Genomic DNA, 14,120 nt, shown 5'->3' with positions numbered 1-14,120 from the left:
CTTGCTCAGTATTGGTAGATACATAGGTCACAATAGGCTCACCAATCCCATTTGGAGGGAGCTATAGATTAGTGTGATTAAGAGAATGGGCTGTTCAGGTTCAAATCCTGAAGCCACCATGCCTGTCCTTAGGTAAGTTTCCTTTCTAAACCTCAGCTTCCTCACCCACAAAATAAGAATACTGGTATCAGGGCCCAGCGAGGTGGCTCATGCCTGTAATCCCAGCACTTTGGGAGGTGGGGGCGGATGCATTACCTGAGTTGGAGACCGGCTTGACCAACATGGAGAAACCCTATCTCTACTAAAAATACAAAATTAGCTGGGCATGGTGGCACATGCCTGTAATCCCAGCTACTCAAGAGGCTGAGGCAGGAGAATCACTTGAACCCAGGAGGCAGAGGTTGCCATGAGCCGAGATAGTGCCATTGCACTCCAGCCTGGGCAACAAGAGGGGAACTCCGTCCCCCACCCCAAAAAAATACTGGTATCGATATATCAAGCAATCCTTCTAAGACTCAGTAATATATGTAAAATGCTTTGCACAATATCTGCCATAGTCGTAAAAACTTGAAGACAAAAATAAGTTATTTTGCTGCTATTATTATTATTATTATTTTGAGACGGAGTCTTGCTCTGCCACCCAGGCTGCAGTGCAGTGGCTGGATCTCAGCTCACTGCATGCTCCGCCTCCCGGGTTTACGCCATTCTCCTGCCTCAGCCTCCCGAGTAGCTGGGACTACAGGCGCCCGCCTAGTTTTTTGTATTTTTAAGTAGAGACAGGGTTTCACCGTATTAGCCAGGATGGTCTCGATCTCCTGACCTCGTGATCCGCCCGTCTAGGCCTCCCAAAGTGCTGGGATTACAGGCTTGAGCCACCGCGCCCGGCCCCTTTGCTATTATTTTTTATTGTCTATCATGAATACACTGTCTGGCTTTCCCATCTCATGTAAGTAAAGTTACTTTTCATGTAAAAGTTCCACCTTAACTGGATTCTACTGAAATAGCCATCCAAAGGGCATTTATAAAATAGAAAAGCTTAATACCAAGAAAGGGTTGTTACATGCAATGTTTCAGGTTCAAGGCTTATCCAAGTAACCAGGTTAAAAACTGCTGAAAATGAGCCGGGCGCGGTGGCTCAAGCCTGTAATCCTAGCACTTCGGGAGGCCGAGATGGGCGGATCACGAGGTCAGGAGTTCGAGACCATCCTGGCTAACACGGTGAAACCCCGTCTCTACTAAAAAAATACAAAAAGCTAGCCGGGCGAGGTGGCTGGCGCCTGTAGTCCCAGCTACTCGGGAGGCTGAGGCAGGAGAATGGAGTAAACCCGGTAGAGGCGGAGCATGCAGTGAGCTGAGATCCGGCCACTGCACTCCAGCCCGGGCGACAGAGCGAGACTCCGACTCAAAAAAAAAAGAAAAAAGAAAAAAAGAAAATACTGCTGAAAATGATCTATGTCCATATTTTACAAAATAATTTTTGTAGACTTACAGAAAAGTTGAACAGTACAGAGAGTTCATGGATATCATTCATCCATTTTTCTCTTACCTAATCATGGTTCAGTGATCAAAAATCAGGAAATTAACATGAGTACAATACTATTAACTAAACTAGACTTGATAAGAACTTCATCAGTTTTTTTTCCTTATTGTCCTTTTTCCTTCAGGATCCCATGATCCCACATTGTATTTGGTTGCCATGTTTCCTTAGTTTCTTCTAAAGTGTGACAGTTCTTCATTCTTGTCTTTTGTGACCAGAACACTTTTGGTGAATATCGATCAGTTATTTTGTAGAATGTGTCTCAATTTGGGTTTGACTAAAGTTTCCTCAGCTTTAGATTGACGTTATGCATTTCTGGCAAGAATACCAGAAAGTGATGCTGTGTCCTTCTCAGTATATCATATTAGGGAGTACATAATGTGGATAAAAATTTATTACTGGTTATGGTAACCTTGATTACATGGCAAAGTCTGCTGGGTTTCTCCACTTAAAGGTACTGGTTTTCCCTTTGTAATTGATCCAAATCTTGGAAGCTATACTTTGACATTTTGCTATTATCCTGTTTCTTTTCAAACTCTCATCCACTGATTTTAGCATCCATCTGTGGGTGTTACCTGTCTAATGGTTATTTTGCATTTCTTTTATTCTCTTCACTTATTACTTGGAATTCTTTTATAAGGAAGTACTGTCCCTTCTCCTTTATTTATTATAAAATATGTATTTTGGTTTTCATCCATGATTCCTGGTTCTCAGCTCCTGTAAGCCTTATTATTTCCTAAGTGACTAGAGGAATACCTTTTTTTTTTTTTTTGAGACAGAGTCTCACTCTGTCACACAGACTAGAGTGCAGTGGTACTATCTCAGCTCACTGCAACCTCTGCCTCCTGGGTTCAAGCGATTCGTGTGCCTCAGCCTCTGGAGTAGCTGGAATTGCAAGAGTGTACCACCACGTCCAGCTAATTTTTGTATTTTTAGTAGAGACTGGGTTTTGCCATGTTGGCCAGGCTGGTCTTGAACTCTTGACCTCAAGTCTGCCCACCTCAGTCTCCCAAAGTGCTGCGATTACAGGCGTGGACCACCACACTCGACCAAGAATATCTTTTCTTAAAAAGTATTTGGCTTTTGTCCTTGGTTCCTGAAGGATAAAGGTGAAAGACAGTCTTTTCTTACTTACAAGATACTTTTTTCTGTCTTTTTTCCCCGCACATCACCTCACCTTTCCTTTTCTTTTTTTTCCCCATTCCCCTACCTGATGCAATGGTCTTAGGACCAGGGCCGCAACTACATGTGATGGAAGCAGGAATGATTCCTAAGCAAGAAATTGTAACTACGTATTGTAACTTAGGTCAGAATTCCTAATGGACTGATGGGAATGGGTTGTGCTTTCAGCAAAATTGGGGCTAACAGTTAATACAGCTATATTGCCTGATAGTAAAAATAGCCCACTAGTTCTGCACTCTGTAACCTAACCCTATCTGAATGGGGCGCACTGAGGAAGAGGTACTTGCTAGACTAGTATTGTTGCCTGCAATTTAGACCATCACAGTGGCTGATTGTAATGCCCCTTCCAAAGGTGGAGAAGTTTGGGTACTTATTAAGAGAGAAGAAACAGTAGCTTAGAGGAAAGAAATGAGTAAGTAGATTACGAACTGAGAGGATTCCAATATCACATTAACACCTCAAAAGAGGCTCAGAGCAAGAGATGACATTGCCTCTTAGCTCAATTATATCAAATACATGAAATGGTAAAGCTCTGTGTTTGCTGAGACTACTTCTGTTTTTGCAACCTCACAAGAATGAAAGGAAGCCTGCCAATCTAAGTGGCCTCACCCTGGGAGACATTCACACAATATGATGAACTAGATTATTAATTATTGAATGGGATTCTAGTAATGTGGCAGTATCTTTTGAGTTGGACATCCTTTTGACGTAAGGGATCAGGGTTTGAAGACCCAAGGGTGGACTGTGATTTTGTGAAATAGGTCTTCAACTTCATTTCCTGTCAAACAGCTCCTAAAATCCTCAGAAACTCCAAAGTGATGTCTTTTTGTATGCTAATAAGCTGACTTGATAGCTGGCAGCTCCTAGGTAGCTTTGGGATGGGGACTGGTCACTGGAAATATCTAGGCAGAATTAGAGGGTTGGGACTTTCATCTCCTCCACCTCACCCTGTGAGAAGGTAGAGGGGCTGAAGGTTAAGTTGATCATCAATGGTCAGTGGTTCAATCAATCATAACAGGGTAATGATACCTCCAAAAAAAGGCCAAAAAACATACTCCTGCATTCCGGACCCTTCCAGACCTCATCCTATGTATCTCTTCACCTGACTGTTTATTTGTATCGTTTAGAATATCCTCTGTAGAAAAATCTGTAAAAGTATTTCCCTGAGTTCTGTGAGCTGCTCTAGCAAATTAATCAAACCCAAAGTCCTGGCAACCGCAACTTGAAGTTGGTTTGTTAGAAGTTCCAGAGGCCTAGACTTGCAACTGGTATCTGAGTGGGTGGGGGGAGCTTTGGGGACTGAGCTTTCTTTTTTTTTTTTTTGAGACGGAGTCTTGCTCTGTCACCCAGGCTGGAATGCAGTGGCCGGATCTCAGCTCACTGCAAGCACCACCTCCCGGGTTGACACCATTCTCCTGCCTCAGCCTCCCGAGTAGTTGGGACTACAGGCGCCCGCCACCTCGCCCGGCTAGTTTTTTGTATTTTTCAGTAGAGACGGGGTTTCACCGGGTTAGCCAGGAGGGTCTCGATCGCCTGACCTCGTGATCCGCCCGTCTCGGCCTCCCAAAGTGCTGGGATTACAGGCTTGAGCCACCGCGCCCGGCTGGGGACTGAGCTTTCAATCTCTAGGATCTGTAGACATGTTGGAATTGAATCGGAGGACACCCAGCTGGTGACCACTACAGAACTGACTGCTTGTTTGCTGGTGAGGAGAAATCTCCACATATTTTTGAGTTCACAGAGGTCTTCTGTGTTGACTGTTGTAGTGCGAGAGCAGAGGAAAAATGGTTTATTTTTCCTAATATTTATTTATACCTATATGAACTCATAAGTATTTATTTCATTCTATGAGTTTTAATCTAATACTATCTTATTTCTTTTGTTGCTCAAATTGTTCCAGCTTTGGCCACTGGAACTCCTTCCAATTAACTCCTGTGTACTCCTATATGTCCCCATCCTTTATCAAGCACTTCCTTATTTTTTTTATACACAAGATACTCTATACTTATCTTGTATTTTCTCTGCCCAAGCCCAGATATCAACTTCTCCTGCAAGGAACCCTGGTGCCTTTTAGTGGAGAGCTATATTTAGAAACCAAGATGTGAGCACTAGGTATGTTCATTGCTACAGGAGTATCACTATTCCTAGGGGTTCTCAGAGAACAGAGCTAGGAAGTACAGTATACCTAACCATCTATCCATCCATTTATCATACTGATTGATAGCCCAGATGCCAATCCAAACCTCGAGCTTCATTCTACTCTTCCCTTATTTGTAACTTCTTTCTCCAAAAGTGGTAACACTTGGCTCTCGTCAACTACATTTAGTTGTTTTTTCAATCTTAAAATATGAAGCAATTACAGAAGTATTAATCCATACCTTTGTGAAAAACACACCTATTAACTGAAGTACAATTTTGGTGTATAGTTTTTTTAACTGTAACCTACATGATGCAGTCAAATACTATTTTACTCTTTGTAAATACTATTTTACAAGTTACTTAGGTTAGTTCTTCCTCTCACCTAAAGAGCTGTTATTCATTTGTAAAACATTTAGGTTCATTTGTTACAACTTCTGCTCAATTTTTAGTGCCTCCTCATTGTTTGATTTTAATTATTTATTTATTTTTGGTATGTGAAACATTACCATGATTCTCAGAGTCAAAGCTATACAAAAAGGAATATTCCAAGAAGTGTCACTTCTTCCTCATCCCTATTATCTTGTTTTCATTACCCACTTCTTTACACCCCTTCCCCACCCACTCCATGCTGACAGGTAACCAAAATCAGTTTCTGATTTTCTTTCCTGTATTTCTTTTCCACAAATGAGCAGACACATTTTAAAAAATATTCCCTTCTTGTTTACATGAAAAAGAGCATATTATAGACACTCTTTTGCACTTTGCTTTTTTTCAGCTAACATTATATCTTGCGATTTCCACATCAGTTCATAGAAATTCCTGAAGCTCTTCTCTACAGCTGCATAATATATGTAGATATACTATATGCTATTCATATGCTCTCCTCTGTATGGACAGTTAGTTTTTTTCCCCAATATTTTGTTTTTATAAACAATGCTGCAGTGAATAACATTGTACATATGTATTTTTCAGCATAGATTTTTCAGAAGTGGGATTGTGGGTCAAGAGGTAAGTGCATTTGTGGAGCTATTGGGTGTGATCAAATTTTCTTTCAGAAGGATTGCACCAATTTGTACTCCTACCAGCAATACATAGGAGCATCTTTCCAGTTTTGCCAACAGAATGTGTTATCATATTTAAAATTTTTTGGTCAGGTGCAGTGGCTCACACCTGTAATCCCAGCACTTTGGGAGGCTAAGGCAAGCAGATTGCTTGAGTCCAGGAATTCAAGACCAGCTTGGGCAACATGGTGAAACACCAAAATGGCTGGGCATGGTGGCTCATGCCTGTAGCCTCAGATACTTGGGAGGCTGAGGCGGGAGGGTCACCTGAGTCCAGGAGGTTGAGGCTATAGTGAGAAGTGACCATGCCACTGCACTCTAGCCTAGGCGACAGAGTGACACCCTGTCTCAAAAGTAAATAAAATAAATTTTTTTGTCAGCCTGACAGGTGAGAAATGGTTAATTCAATATTGTTTTAGATTGTATTTCTCTAACCATAAGTGAGTTTAAACACTTTTCGTATGTCTGAGTGTTGTTTTGGTCCTTTGTTCCTCAATTTTTAAGAGTTCCTTATATATTAAAGGTGTTATCCTTTTGTCTGTAGTATACATTGTGGGGAAAAAAATTTCTCCCAGTTTGTCAGTTGTCTCTTGATTTTTTATGTGGTGTTTTTCCCATGTAAATTGTAAAAAAGTTTTATGTAGTCAAATTTATCAATAAAATATTTTCTTTTATTGCCTCTGGATCTTGAGTCATAGTTAGAATCCCTTTCCCTATGTCAAGTTTAAAGATAAATTCACCCATGTTTTCCTCCAGTACTTGTATGATTTAATTTTTTCTGTTTAGACTCCTAATCAATTTAGAGTTTATTTTTAAAAAAATCTAGTGTGAGATATGAGTCTAATTCCAAACGGCTACACAGCCATTGCAGCACGCTTTTTTTTTTTTTGAGATGTTGTCTCGCTCTATCCCCCAGGATGGAGTGCAGTGGCGCGATCTCGGCTCACTGCAAGCTCCATCTCCCAAGTTCACGCCATTCTCCTGCCTCAGCCTCCAGAGTAGCTGGGACTGCAGGCGCCCACCACCACACCCGGCTAATTTTTTGTATTTTTAGTAGAGACAGGGTTTCACTGTGTACCCAGGATGATCTCGATCTCCGGACCTTGTGATCCGCCCGCTTTGGCCTCCCAAAGTGCTGGGATTACAGGCGTGAGCCACCGCACCCGGCCTCATCGCAGCATTCTTTGTTAAAACGTCCACCTCTAGTGATTTGAGATACTACCTTCATCTATGTTCAATTTCCATAGGCACTTGTATCTATTTCTGGATTTTTCTCTTCTATTCCACAGTTCTATTTGAGTACAGTGCTGCACTGTTTGTTTTAATTATACAGGTTTTATGTAATGTTTCAATGTCTGATAGAACAAGTTCCCTCTTGTAGTTTTCCTTTTTCAGTGTTTTTGGAGCTATTCCTCCTTGTCTGTTTTTCTACATGAACTTTAGAACCAACTTGTCTAGCTCATCTATTATGCTGAGTTGTCCTGTCCAATCACAGAGTATGTTTTTCCATTTGTTCACATCTGATTTTACGTCTTGGAAGGCAGAGGTAGGCAGATTGCTTGAGCTCAGGCCTTTGAGACCAGCCTGGGCAACACGGTGAAACCCCGTCTCTACCAAAAATACAAAAATTAGCTGGGCATGGTGTTGTGTGACTGCAGTCCCAGCTACTTGGGAGGCTGAGGAACGACAATCACTTGGGCCTAAGAGGCAGACGTTGCAGTGAGCCGAGACTGAGCCACTGCACTCCAGCCTGGGTGACACAGCAAAACCTTGTCTCAAAAAGTTTCCTCTAGGCTGGGCACGGTGGCTCACGCCTGTAATCCCAACACTTTGGGAGGCCAAGACAGGTGGATCACCTGAGGTCAGGAGTTCGAGACCAGCTTGGCCAACATGGTGAAACCCCATCTCTACTAAAAATACAAAAATTAGCCGGGCATGGTGGCAGGCGCCTGTAGTCCCAGCTACTCGGGAGGCTGAGGCAGGAGAATCACTTGAACCCCCCAGGATCATGCCACTGCACTCCAGCCTGGGCAACAGAGCAAGGCTCCATCTCAAAAAAAAAAAAAAGTTTCCTCTAATAGGTTCTTACACATTTCCTAAGCATTTACTTTTTTGTTGATACTGTAAATGGTTTTGGTTATTAAAAAACTATTACGTCCTCTATCCTTTTATGGTTTATGTGAAAGCTACTGATTTTTATATTTTATTTCCTATTATTTTACTGAATTCTTAGATTCTTAATTCATTCTTGTTATGCCTTTAAGCTGCAGTTTTTGATCCACTCCTATGGCACCTATCATTTCACTCAGGAAAGTGGATTTTTTCTTTTTTTTTGCACGACCACCACAGAAGAAGCCACATTCTTTCTGAGTTATTAAATGATTAAATCACAAGCAAACACTTGAAACTTGCAAAATCCCCCTACAGATAATGCAATCCATTCTAATTCCTAGGATTAATTTGGTTAGTACAGATTCTGGTTAAATCTATAAAACCTATTTGTGCAAGAGAAGAAACAATAAGTGTCTACAACCCGAAGATATGGGAGTCAACTTTCAGAACTGATACTAAAACACAGATGAGTCAGATAATTCAGGAAGATCTCTTAGATGCCAATGTTCAAGTTCAATGGAAAAAAGCACTCTAAAATGCACATGTGAAATCCATTTAAAGGAGAAAGACAACTACTAAGGCCATCCACAATTCCTTTGAGTTCAGATACTTAGTGTGATAATGGATGCTAACTTCATGGCCTCAAGTCTGCTTAGAATGTCACTGTCCACCCAGAATTGGCCTCTCTAGACATGGTGAACCAATTCTGGTGTGCCTTATGTAACTTCCTTCACAATGACATACAAGCACATTCACAAATTACCTGGGACATACAGTATTTTTTTTTTTTTTTTTAAGATGGAGTTTCACTCTTGTTGCCTAGGCTGGAGTGCAATGGCGCAATCTTGGCTCACCGCAACCTCCACCTCCCGGGTTCAAGCGATTCTCCTGCCTCAGCCTCCCGAGTAGCTGGAATTACAGGCATACACCACCACGGCCAACTAATTTTGTATTTTTAGTAGAGACGGGGTTTCTCCACGTAGGTCACGCTGGTCTCGAACTCCCAACCTCAGGTGATCCGCCCGCCTCGGCCTCCTGAAGTGCTGGGATTACAGGCGTGAGCCACGGCGCCTGGCCTGGTATTTTCTTTTAAGGCACTATTTAAATAATTTTTCCATAGGTCATTATGATTTGGATTTTTAATGTTCCTAGCAAGAGCATAATTTTTGGATCATTACTACAGGGACAAACTAAAACAAGATCAAAATGAAGAAATTCTTCAACATACAGTGTGAAAAGATACTGAGGAATGAGACTTTTTGAGAAAAGTTTGAAACTTAAGACTTTATAAAGCTTAAACAAATCTGAACAACTGTCCTTCCAATGAAAGCACTGATACTCATATAGTTGTAGGGTAATACTGAGGCTCACAGCTCCCATAAGAGAAAAAGAACCATACATTTTCCAACAGTTCACTCTGGCACTGATCCACAGGAGTCATTAGAGCATGAAGACCAGGCAAACTTCACACACAGGTCCTGTCACAGTTTAGGGGTCCTTTCTCATCAACCAGAGAATTCCAAGTCTATTCTCTTCAGAGAAAAGCTTAGCATTGATGTATTTTTTCCATATCCCTGCCAGAAGGATGCACTCCAGTGATGATCACAATAGCCAGGAGCTCTTCATTCCAATACAGTAAGTTAATCATGTCTGGTAACCTATCAAAGATCATACACAAAATTCCACTAACCACCTTGCTCCACACATCACTGAGACTGGAAAGGATGGTGAGAATAAGAGATCAGAAGATTAAGACCCATGCAGGGGCCAAAAACCCAAGTTAACCAAGGGATCTGTACCTACAACAAGTATTTTAAGATGGATTCCTTCGAAAAGCTAATTGTTTCACACATGAAAGAACCAGCATTAAAGTTCAAGTAACATATCTATTTGCTCAAAAGCAGATAAATAATGGCAAAGAAAATCTTCAAATACCATCATCGTTAACTAAAGACAAATTTTAAAATAAAATAGATGAACAGATTTTCTTCTCCACAGACCCCTAGAGTTTCAAAAATTATGACCACGTGTCCATTATGACCACATGTCCAACATGACCACATGTTTTGAAGCCTCAAAAATTCAAAGACAAAGAGCTTATTTGCATTAGGTTATGGGGGATGAAAGACAGAAAATACAAAATTATTTTACTTAATCCAATTTAGTCTTTCTAGACCACATACCTACTAGAAATACAAGGATATCACTCACCATTTGAGACTGTCGTACCCATAAAATGTTAGTTTACTTAAAAGCTATATAAATAAATGCTTCCAAGGAGTATGATGTTGATGGTAAACTCTGTGCTATAAAACGGATGCAAAATTAGCTGGGTGTGGTGATGTGCATCTGTAGTCCCAGCTACTCAGGAGGCTAACATGGAAGGATCACTTGAGCTCAGGAGTTTGAGGCTGCAGTGAGCTATGATCATACCACACACTCCAGCCTGGATGACAGAGCAAGATCTTGTCTCAATTAAAAAACAAACTAAGAAACAAACTAATGCAAAGAAGGAAAAGCCAGATAGTAGTCCTAAAGCTCTCTGCCTTACTTTAAATCTGATTAACACATTTGCTCCTATCCATTGGTTTCTGTTAAGTAGCAAAACCCTACTTACGCATTTTTCACTTAACAGAGATACAGTATTTTTTGAAATACAACTCAGTATATCTGTTAAAAAAAAGTACTTGTGTGTGTGTGTTGGGGGACTTCTGGTTTTACTGATTGGTGTCTTTAACACAATGTCTTTAAAAATATGAGAAAGAGGTCGGGCGCGGTGGCTCAAGCCTGTAATCCCAGCACTTTGGGAGGCCGAGACGGGCGGATCACGAGGTCAGGAGATCGAGACCATCCTGGCTAACATGGTGAAACCCCGTCTCTACTAAAAATACAAAAAACTAGCCGGGCGAGGTGGCGGGCGCCTGTAGTCCCAGCTACTCGGGAGGCTGAGGCAGGAGAATGGCGTGAACCCGGAGGCGGAGCTTGCAGTGAGCCGAGATCGCGCCACTGCACTCCAGTCTGGGCGACAGAGCGAGACTCTGCCTCAAAAAAAAAAAAAAAAAAAAAAAAAATATGAGAAAGAGGCTGGGCGTAGTGGCTCATGCCTGTAATCCCAGCACTCTGGGAGGCCGAGGTGGGTGGATCACGAGGTCAGGAGATTGAGACCATCCTGGCTAACATGGTGAAGCCCCGTCTCTACTAAAAATACAAAAAATTAGCCAGGCGTGTGGCAGGCGCCTGTAGTCCCAGCTATTTGGGAGGCTGAGACAGAATGGCGTGAACCCGGGAGGTGGAGCTTGCAGTGAGCCGAGTTGTGCCACTGCACTCCAGCCTGGGTGACAGAGTGAGACTCTGTCTCAAAAAAAAAAAAAAAAAAAAAAAAAAAAAAAAAAAAATATATATATATATATATATATATATATGAGAAAGAATAGCCTAATAACTTACTCTGGGATAATGAAGGCAGGAGAATATAAGAACACAGACATACATATCCACTTTATTTTGCTTTGCTTGGAAAAGACTGTTTAAGATTAAACTAAGATTCAATACATGAAGTTGAGCCAAAGGGCAACACTGCCAAGAGGGCTATATGAAGTTGCTTTCTAAAGTTATTTTTGTTAGGAAATTTAATTTCTCTAGTTCCCTTTCTCATGGCGAAATAAGGACAGTTCATTCTGTTAATCTGGATTTTCACCCTGACTCTAGATTCTCCTCAATTATACCTTTACACCTATCCAAAATGGCATCCTTTGACTTCCCTTCTAAGAAATCCTCTTGCCCTCTTTCATTCTCTAGTCTCATTCTCTTTTAGTCTTTTGCTTCCCTCTCTTATCCTTGCTCCCCTTTCTCTCTTATCACCCCATGTGGCAAAAACATTATCTATCTAAAACTTGGTTTAGAAGGGAAAATCCAAAGGAAGGCATGAAGGATAAAGGATCAGTTAAGAAATACACACTATTGGTCTGAAGGGTCTCCTAGAGAGACAAGACTTGGCAGTACTTTGACAGTCAACTAGTAACAATTGTGAACAGGGATTGTTGGAGAAGGATGGGGTTTTGAGTAGACCCCTGGACAAGCCCCCTATTTCTCAATGGGGGTTGGTAAGCACCACAAAACCACAGCTGAAAGGAAAAAGAAAACTCCACCACTGGCCTTTTTCCGAGCGTGGCCGCCTTCCGCTCGGCTCAGTGCCCGCCACATGCCCAGGAGTGCGTCTGGATCCTTGAGGGGCGCCCTTCGCAGGTGGACAGTGCTTACGCTATACTGCAAAAGAGCCAGAAAAGTGCCCATGAGAACCAGAAAGCAAACTTCCAGCCAGCAGGATCATCTCCCTAGGCATCTAAGATGGGGAAATCAATACAGATATCTAGGCAGCATCTGAATGCCAGGAAAGGTGAGGGAGAGATAACTCCCCCCCCTCCCCTGTTCAACATAATGGTGGTAGAAGGGAAGAAAAATGTATTTTCTGTGACTTATCTACCGGGAACTAACTAGACAAGGCCAAATGATAGAGGAAATGTTGTCATTTGTAATAGGCAAAAAAGAAGTAAAGAAGAAAATGACCTAGGGTTTAAATCTAGTTATGTAAGAAAGTCTGTGCATGCTGGTACGAAGAGTTAAAGGTTCTGAATGAAAGCAACCAATTCCACCACTTGGGTAATGCCATTCTTAGGGGCAAAGTAGATAAAGAAGAAAAAGAGGGAAAGAACTTCATTCTAAGATATAAAAAAAAAGCACAAATACACCAAAAATAAAAGACTGACATTCTCAAAAGATGGTAATTCTCATGATCTCACTGTAAGTCAGACAAAAACAAAAGAAAGAGTTGATGAAGCTGAGTACAGAATATGAGACTTTGACGTTAAGAGATCTTCAGTGGTTCATAACCTCTCCAGTCTTTTTAACTACTATGTTCGTAAAGTGCTTAATATGAACTTGCCTATTAAACAAAACAGAATTAGAAAGCATGCTTTAGACTCTTAGCAGTGGAACAAAAAAAAGAAAAAAGAAAAAAGTAACGAATAAAAAAACTTTTTTAAAAAAATGTTTTACCCTATTTAGGTAGAAGTAAATTTCCTACAAACCTGATCAAACTCAACATCTCAATCCTCCTAAGAAAAACGAAAGGGGCCAGTTGTGGTTGCTCATGCCTATAATCCCAGCACTTTGGGAGGATCACTTGAGGGCAGGAGTTCAAGACCAGCCTGGTCAACACACAAGAACCCCATCTCCAGACAAAAATTTAAAAAATCAGCCAAGTATGGGAATGTGCTTGTAGTCACAGCCACTTGGGAGGCTGAGGTAGGAGGATTGTGTGAGCTCAGGAGTTAGAGGCTACAGTAAGCTATGATCACACCACTGCACTCTAGCCTGGGTGACAAAACAAAACTCTGTATCTTAAAAAAAAAAAAGAAAGAAAGAAAGAAAGAAAAAAATAAAAATGATAGGTTAACAATTATCTGCAGAATACTATACATCATAATAACTTCCAAACTTTCAAGCAATGTTCTCCTCAATTCAGGATGGGAGTGCTATCTGATGAAGGTGGTTACTGACATCATCTCCTTATCTAATTAGCCCTGTTAAACAGACTTTAAATATTCAGAGAGGTTTGCTGGGTTTCTTTCAGATTCCAAGGGACTAGCAAAAATACCAAGCACAGGGGCTCAAGAAAATCATTCCGGCCGGGCACAGTGGCTCATGCCTGTAATTCTAGCACTTTGGGAGGGCAAGGTGGGTGGATTACCTGAGGTCAGGAGTTCGAGACCAGCCTGGCTAACATGGGAAAAGTCTATCTCTACTAAAAATACAAAAATTAGCCTGGCATGGTGGTATGCACCTGTAATCCCAGCTATTTGGGAGGCTTAGGCAGGAGAATCACTTGAACCTAGGAGCTGGAGGTTGCAGTGAGCCGAGATCATTCCAATGCACTCCAGCCTGGGTGACAGAGAGAGACTCCATCTCAAAAAAAAAAAAAAAAAATCATTCCAGGACATCAGGCTGATGAAGTTACCTCTTAACCTTTTCAGATTGACACACTACATGAATCAAGTGGATCTCTCACATACACACACTTCCTTGGCTTA

The 14,120-nt window shown here is 41.4% G+C and overlaps 1 protein-coding gene across 3 annotated transcripts in view; it reads right to left on the bottom strand.

Annotated features, from left to right (window-relative positions):
- Positions 1 to 14,120, bottom strand: part of IPO9 (importin 9) — a 60,621-nt gene that overhangs the window by 42,325 nt on the left and 4,176 nt on the right. The window contains exon 1 of one of the 3 annotated variants that reach the window (XM_033197741.1): positions 12,187 to 12,292. The exons of the other annotated variants lie outside the window; for them this stretch is intronic. The gene's annotated coding sequence lies outside the window, so the exon portion shown is untranslated. Of the gene's footprint in view, positions 1 to 12,186; positions 12,293 to 14,120 lie in introns of those variants that run through there. 3 annotated transcript variants of the gene reach the window in all.

Source organism: Trachypithecus francoisi, unplaced genomic scaffold (genome assembly GCF_009764315.1).
Source record: "Trachypithecus francoisi isolate TF-2019V2 unplaced genomic scaffold, Tfra_2.0 Lachesis_group5, whole genome shotgun sequence".
Classification (NCBI taxonomy): Eukaryota; Metazoa; Chordata; class Mammalia; order Primates; family Cercopithecidae; genus Trachypithecus; species Trachypithecus francoisi.
The sequence above is the reverse complement of the archived record's forward strand: the minus strand, read 5'-3'. Positions and strand labels throughout refer to the sequence as shown.